Source organism: Sapajus apella, unplaced genomic scaffold (genome assembly GCF_009761245.1).
Source record: "Sapajus apella isolate SASKATOON/1434 unplaced genomic scaffold, GSC_monkey_1.0 scaffold125, whole genome shotgun sequence".
Classification (NCBI taxonomy): domain Eukaryota; kingdom Metazoa; phylum Chordata; class Mammalia; order Primates; family Cebidae; genus Sapajus; species Sapajus apella.
The window spans coordinates 2,874,154-2,881,837 of NW_022437065.1; the positions used below are offsets into that span (position 1 = coordinate 2,874,154).

The window sequence follows — 7,684 nt, forward strand, 5'->3', positions numbered from 1 at the left end:
CTTTTTTCACTGTCCCCACCCCAGATACCAACACCTTGCACCTAGCTGACCAGGCCTGAGTCAAGACCTCCTTTCCGGGGTCCTGGGGCTGAGGAAGTGACTATCAACGGGCATCAGCTCTCCAGACTAACAGAAGGGGATATAGCCAGGAAGCTACTATGAATTTATATTCTTCTTCCGGTTTTCTCCTTTTTTTTTTTTTTTTTTTTTTTTAAGACGTAGTTTCGCTCTTTTGCTTAGGCTGGAGTGGAGTGGTGCGATCTCGGCTCATTGCAACCTCTGCCCCCTGGGTTCAAGGGATTCTCTTGCCTCAGCCTCCCAAGTAGCTGGGACTACAGGCGCCGGCCACCACGCCCGGCTAATTTTTTTTTGTATTTTTCGTAGAGACGGATTTTTTTGCCATGTTGGCCAAGCTGGTCTCCAACTCCTGACTTCAGGTGATCCACCCAAATCGGCCTCCCAAAGTGCTAGGATTACAAGCGTGAGCCACCTCTCCTGGCCTTCTTAAAATGTGATTTGACCCAATTTAAAGCCTCCCTTTCTTCCCCATTAACCCCCAGTTTTGGACAGATTTTTCTTAGAACATTCCAAAGATTATCTCCTTACTTCAGAAACTTCTCTTGAAATGATGTAAAAGGAGGTTCAAAATATTAGGCTGCTTTGGGGTTCCCTTTATCTCGAACATTTTTGCGTGGATTTGAGAAAGGGCTGATTTTTACTTTGTTTTCTAATCAGCAAATCACTGGTTTTTCTGCATGAGACCGAACATTGACCACAGTGAAGCTGGCGGGTCAGCCTGCATTTACAAAGTGCCTTCACACTTTGGTCCTCAGAAACCCATCCGAAGCGGGCAGAGTAGGTGTTACTGTTCTGATTTTACAGATGAAGAGATTGGCCGCTCGCCCCCACAATTTCTGGAAGCTAGTCTTCTTCACTTAACTGGAGCCAGAGGCCAGGTGAAACCTGCCTGCTCCTGCGTACACCCTCCTTCCTCCAGGTCAATGTCATTTAGAAAATATTGTATCCTTTTCTGGGATCTGTCTGCTAGGACCCGGGCCACCCTCCTGCTGGAGGCAGCCCCAACAGCCCATATTTTAGGCAGCCCCTTCCATAGCCTGCAAACCTCACGGATTGTCTCTTACAACTGTCTGTTTACTCACTTCCCTCCACCCAGTCAATTCCGACTCCAGGCCCGAGAGGACAATTTTAAAGTGTTTCTGCAGACAGACCCTCTGGCCGCGCCGGAAGTGTTTTATGGACCTGTGGGCTGAGTTAATCCCAGGAGGCGCAGCAGGATTAGTCCCGGGTGTGGGTGGGGGATTCATGTGTTTAGGTTTAATCCTCTGGGTGGGGGGAGGTGGTGAGGAAAATGGGGGTCAGGTGGCTTCAGCAATGCGTGCCCCCTTCCCCATCAAACTCCGAGATTTGCGCTAGAGCGATGGAAACCCAGGCCTGCAGCCCTCGACCCCCGGCCAGGCGTGGAGTAGGGGGGCAGGGGGCGTCCCGCGTGGGCGCACCCTGGAAAACCGGTGCGGACATGGCGAGTGAGACCAGAGCGCAGTTGTGTGTGGTTTTTCCCCAGGTTTTTATTCTTCCAGCCTGTGGAAAAGAGGAGAGCCACAACCCGGGGAGGGAGCCGGAAAGAAACACTTAATCACCGGCGTCTCGCTGCTCGTCACGCGAAGATGGCAGCGGCTCCCCTGGGTTTCAAGGTTCCGGGAAAGGCGTGTGTTCTGCCTTGAGGCGCGCGGGCTACTGCGCTCCCTCCCTCGCCTCCGCGGCGGGCTCGGGCTCACAGAGCCTCTCTCAACGCCGCCAAGTGCGACCTGGTCGCCCAGCCCCTAGGCCAGCCTGGGCCCCTCCGGGCGCGGGGGTAGCCAGGGCAGCTGGGCATCTGCGTTGCCCAGCCCAGCCGCAGATGCACTGGGTTTCACGAGCTGAAAGTAAAGGCTTGCGGGAATGGGGACACCCACAACGGCCCGCGGCACGCAGGGGCGTCAAGCTGCGGCCAATACAAGACAAGCACGGTAGACTTCCACTAGCAGTGGCCAGAGGCTCAGCCACCGTCGCGGGAGAGGGGATTTACCGCCACCCTCCTCCCCGCGCAGGCCCCACCGCCCTCTCCTCTGACCCCCGGGCCATGGCGAAACACGGAGCGAACAGGTTCTAGCCAGCAGCCGTCACTTCCCGGGGAGATGGGAACCCACAGGCCTGTGTGGGCGCCCTAAGGGTGCTAGCGTGCGCGCAGACCTTGGGGGGAAAGAGGGCAGCGCGATCTCCCCCACCAGGACTCTTCCCTGGCGCAGCACACTAGCGCCACGGGCTTCCGAAGCGCCCGAGCCAGGAGGAGGAAGGAAAATCAGAGGCCAGGGAGGCGGGCTGCACGCTTGGAAGCCTTGAGTGTTTGTGTGTCTGCGCGCGCGCCCGGGCTGGACGGGTGTTTAGGGGAGAGTGATCGTGAGCAACCCGGAAACCAGCAGTCCCAACCTGGACTGAGGAACCGGGCTCTCCAGTCCTGGGCCGTGGGGCTCCAGGCCGCTGGCTGGCGGCACAAGCGGTGGGGAGCTCGGAGCTTCGGAGCCCCTGCCGGGCATCTAGCCAGCTCCGCGGGTAGAGCGCGAGGGCGCGTCGGGAGCCCGGGGGCTGGTGTGAACCAGCCGCCCCCGCAGGCAGACGTTTAGCTCCAGCACCCGGGAGTACTGACACTGGGCGATAAGGAGTTCCTTGGCAATCGGCTGTCCCCAGTCTCCAGTCACCTCCGGCGGACGTGACCGCCGGATGCTTTCAGGCTAGGTGGGCCGGGGGGCCTTGGCACTGCCTTCCCTGACCCCTTTCTTGCCGCGGAGGGGCCACAGGAACGTGCCCCTGTACGACTCTCCGGAACTTTCTTTTGTAAAATAAAGGCCAAATTTTGGGCCTTCTGGTCTCTTCCTATTTTCCTTTGGAAGGTTGGGGTTCAGGCAGTCCTCTCGAAACAGCTCACTTTTATTACAAAAGGCTAGAAAAGCAACACAGCCCTATCTACCCTCTGGTCAATCCAGGCCCTATCCCAAGCTGTGCAGCTTTGGGCAAGCCGCTTGACAGTTCAGAACCTTGGAGTCCTCATCTGTAAAACAAGGCCAACGCTAGTGTCTACCTCATAGGGTTGTTCTGACAATAACATGCCTTCATACAGAAGGTGCTTAGAACTCTGCCTCCAGTGCAATGCTACACGTGTTTGTTACCATGATCAGATACTCTGTTCCTCTGGATGGGGAGGGAGTAAGAACAAGTTCCAGGTTAAAGTTCCCGGAGGCTTACATGGAGCCAGTGGTCTTGGCAGGGTGGAAAGGGCACTACTGTATGGCCACTAAAAAAAGGCCAAATGCGCTCAGTCTCCACTAGACCTTCCTTTAAAGGGGTGTGTGTGTGTGTGTGTGTGTGTGTGTAGGAAGGAGAGTCGTGTGTGTGTGTGTGTGTGTGTGTGTGTGTGTGTGTGTGTGTGTGTAGGAAGGAGAGTCCTCTTTAATGGTGCTCATTTAGACTGGATTAACGGCAAGTTGGGTCAGGGCTCAGGCACCATTACCCACCCTCTCCCTGCAGCCCTGGGGAAGAGGACTGGTTTCCAGGACCTCCAGCCTACTCTTCCCCCACTACCTTTTCTGATGGCAGAAAGCCACCTCCTTAAATCAGTTCTCGGAGGAGTTGGCCCAAAGCCTTGTTCTCTGGGGGTGTACTTTGGTCTAACACTGGTCCAGAGCTGGCGTATGGCAGGCCTTGTCCCTGAGCCGCTGGCGGGCCACTGTCACTGATGCACAGATGCAAGCACTACTTCTGCAGACAGAAGCGGTCAGACTTGTAATTTCAAAAGGCTTTCCATTACCTTTGAAATGGGGTCTCTGGCACGAAGGGGAGGAGTTGCGGCAAATAAGAGCCTAAGGAGGCCTCAGCCTCCTCTGCTTGGCCTCTCCAGGGTCACCCATAATTCATTAGGTGAGGCTGCCTTTTCCTTTTCAAAGACAACGCAAATGGCCTTTGCCTTAAGTGGCTACCGGCGTTTGCCTAATCACTGAAATGTTCTGGCAGTGCGCTCTAGCTCTCAGTAGATCCTTATCGAAACTGTGCGTGCCAAGCGCCAGCCCCGAGAAAGACAAAGAACACGGGCGCCTCCAGGTTCGCTCCTGAGGCCTCAGGGTCACCTCTGGGGCTTTCCCTTAACAGCCTCCGGCCCCTACAAGCCGCTCCCAGCCAGCCTCCGGAACAAACCCGCAGCCCTAAATCAGAATTCCAGTTCTCGAGCGCCACCCGGAGAGTTCACATTTCCCCTCCTCCGAGGCCGCGTGGTGCGCAAGTGAGACACCGAGGGCGGCGGCAGCACACTTCTGGGCTGCCCCCTCCTCGCACCCAGCAGCGGGTACTCAGGAAAATAAAAAGCCAAGAGAAAAACGGGGGCTATAAAAGCCAACACGCAGGACCGTCTATTACTAAGTACCGACAACCCCAGGCAGGAGTTTGTAAGGAGTAAGCAACCCCAAATAGAAACTACAACTAAAATAAATCCTCACTTCGCGTTCTATTAGTTACGGTCCTGGAAGGTAGAACGCAAAGGGGACCCTGTCTTTTTAGGACACACACTGGCTGCGCCAATAGTGCTCAATCCCGCACCTCCTCAGCACACATTTAGTACCAGGCATAGGGCAAGTTCCGTATCTACCAACTGACCAGTTCTCAAGAGTATTTCTAATTGACTCGACGTGTATTAAATTGAAACAAAAATGATCTTGCTTGGAATATACATGGACAACTTGTATTTAGATGGGGTAAGTTCCCGCAGCTGTCTGACCACATTTGTCTGGTCCCTCAGAGAATCCACGGTTTCTAGCCCGGGAAGGGGCAGGCGGCCCTCATGGCTCCTCCTTCGGCGGTTTCCTGGCAAAGAGCCCATCCTCCCCAAGCACCGGGAACGGAGGCCGCCCGCGTTAATACTCGCGGGCAGCCTGCTCTGACCTATACTGTCATTTTTTCCATCGGTCGGGATCGGGCTGGGAGGGTACGGGAGACTGGGGGGGCGGGGGCTCTCCTCTGAGGGGCTCTGCACGGATCGTTGGGTTTTCCCCGGCGAACTTAACACGGAGGCAGAAGGGGCAGATGGAAACCAGGCCCCGGCTGGCCCCGCGCGCGTAAGCGCGGCACTCAGCAGCTCGACGCAAAGCCAGGGCTGGATTTTCGCGACCCGGGCCCGGCGGCCTCCCCGCGCCGGCGCGATCCTCTCTCCCTCCGGCAGAGCAAACGTGCTCGTCTAATTCCGCTCTGGAGACAGCAGCTGTGCGGCGAGAGGGGGAGAAAAAACCCGTAACTTTTTCAACAGAAAGTGTGTGCGCACCGGAGAGGTGAAGGCCCACCCCGATTCTGTGCACGTATCCACACAGCATCTAATCAGTGTCACTGCCAGGAATACGCTTCCGCGGCGGGCGACACTGCCGCCCCCGCCAACCTGCAGGAGGGAGGGGGTGATGCAAATGGCGTCTCGCGTCGTCCTAGACTCCGCACAGCACCGGCTGCCGCGACTCTGAGCCCACGTTGTAGCAAACTGGGGTGCAGCGTCTGGGGACGCGAACACGGCCCGAGCGGTCGCGGGGAAGAGGAACTAGCACCACTCCCCGCTCCAAAGCCGTTCCCCGCCCCCACCTCCGGAAGAGCCGCCCTTCCTCAACTGGGGTGAGGGGCGGGAAACTTTGCAAGAAAACTGTTCCGCGCCTTCTCCGCGTGGCACCTGACAAGAACGTGGGTGGGTTTCCCGTCCGAGGCCAGACCATGCTACCCTACTCTTCCAGGCCTCAGTTCTGAACCTCGTGAACTACGGAAGGGAGTACATTTCGGGCCACTGCGGGCGGCGGGGTGGGGGGGACACTAAAGTCAGGCGTCCTCAAGGGTTCTGGCAGATGGCCAAGTTTGTGTCCTTCCCTCCCACGCTGGAGTAGCGCGCGCCACTTTGGGAAAGCGTGAGATCCTTCACCACCGGCCACGAGGCCACCAATGTCTTCTAGGTGGGGCCGATGGTTTCTCTATAGCACCCCCTCCAGCCTCGTGGTCTCCGTCTGGCTCCAACAGTCCAGGGGAGCCCCCCGAGCTAGTCCGCGTCTTCCCTTGCCCGCTCTTCCGGGGGAAGGGGAGGCTGTTTGTATGGTGTGCAGCCCCGCTCCGGCTCGCACCCCCGCGAGTCACCTCGCAGCCCTCCCGGGCCTCGGCCTCATGGATCCCCTCCCGGAGTAGCCCCGCGGGACGCACCCTCCCCCATGCTTAATGGGGCGCCCCTGGGACGCAGGCGGGGATGGCGGCTCCGGCCGTTCCGGGATTTGCGTGCAAGACGAAAACAAGGCCAGCGACTACAAGAGCAGCGCCTCCATTCCTGGGGTTCAGACGCCCACACAGCCTCCGCGTCGGTTCCGCTCTCGCCCCGGGAGCCCTCTTCCGTGTCCCTGCCCCCCTCCCCCGTGATTCCTCGTCCCGCCCGTGCCGCACCATGCGGAGCTCCGAGCGCCCTGGCTCCCACACCGGTCCCTCCATAACTCGCGCGCCTCCCTCGCTCCGGGCTCGGGGCGCCGCTAGCTCCCAGCCTCCCGAGTCAGCCGGTTCCACCTTCGGCGGCGAGAGCCGCCGCCCCGCGCCACCCCCGCCTGGCCCGGCCCGGCCCTTGTCCCAGCCCGGCTCCCCCGCCAGCTGCGCCGCCACCGCCGCACGTGACCCGCCCCCGTCGCGGCTTCCGCTGAGCTGCCTGTTCCGGAGCACAAACAATTTCAGCTCTGACGCGGGGTCTCTCGGGGGCCCTGGCGTCCTCTACTCCCTGCTCCCCATCCCCACCCCCCACCTTCCGGGTACGAGAACTCAAAACAACTCGCTGACCTTAGGGCCGACCAGCTCCGTCTTCCACCGACTCCGGCATTCCGTTCAAACCCAGCAGCCGCGGCTTCTAAGATTTCACTCTGCACTGGGCTGGGGGGGAGGGGGCGAGTTCTCCGGGAGTGGGTGTCTCAGATCGAAAGAGCCACTTCACGCTCTTTCCCCTCCTCCGAGGTGAGTTTTTAGACGACTATCTGGAGGCCTTGGGGAAAGGCTAGCAGCCGCGTGCCAAGAACCCCCCCCACCCCGCCTTCTCCCAGCACATGCAGCCTTGTCTAGTGTGACCCGATTTCCAGGGTCAGCAGCAGAGGGCCTGGCCAGCTTCGGAAATACCACCAAGCGGTGGACTGTGGCACCAAGCAGAGCTGGGGTGGGAGGACTGCACTAAATAATAATGGTAGCTCCCACTCCCATGCTCTGTGCTAAGTTCTTCACAAGCCCTCCAACTTTACAAAGTGAGAAACTGAGGCATAAAGAAAGATCAGTCACGTAAAATTGGGTAAAGCTCAGTTACCGAGCTAGGTAAGTGACTTAGTGAGGATTTGAACCCAGGTCTCTGAGTTCAGGGTGGCTAAACATAATGCTGTAAGTATGTTACAGTGCATACCTAGGTATCAATAGTTGTGACCTGTCTACAAAACCCAGTGTTTGTTTTTGAGCTGTATATTTTGCGTGTAACATTGTAGCTGGCATATAGTAGGCACTCAGTAAATATTGGTGGAATGAATGGGTGTCAAAATAAATGATTGACAGAATCATTGACAAGTGATGAAACAGCCCTAACCATTGTTCTTCCCAAGAGGAT

General features: G+C 57.8%; 1 protein-coding gene across 3 annotated transcripts in view; it reads right to left on the reverse strand.

The window, feature by feature from the left end:
- BCOR (BCL6 corepressor) overlaps window positions 1–7,270 on the reverse strand; it is a 127,120-nt gene extending 119,850 nt beyond the window's left edge. For all 3 annotated transcript variants that reach the window (XM_032261661.1, XM_032261659.1, XM_032261651.1), the window contains exon 1: window positions 6,883–7,270. The gene's annotated coding sequence lies outside the window, so the exon portion shown is untranslated. The remainder of the gene's footprint in view (window positions 1–6,882) is intronic.
- Window positions 7,271–7,684: the final 414 nt, after the last annotated feature.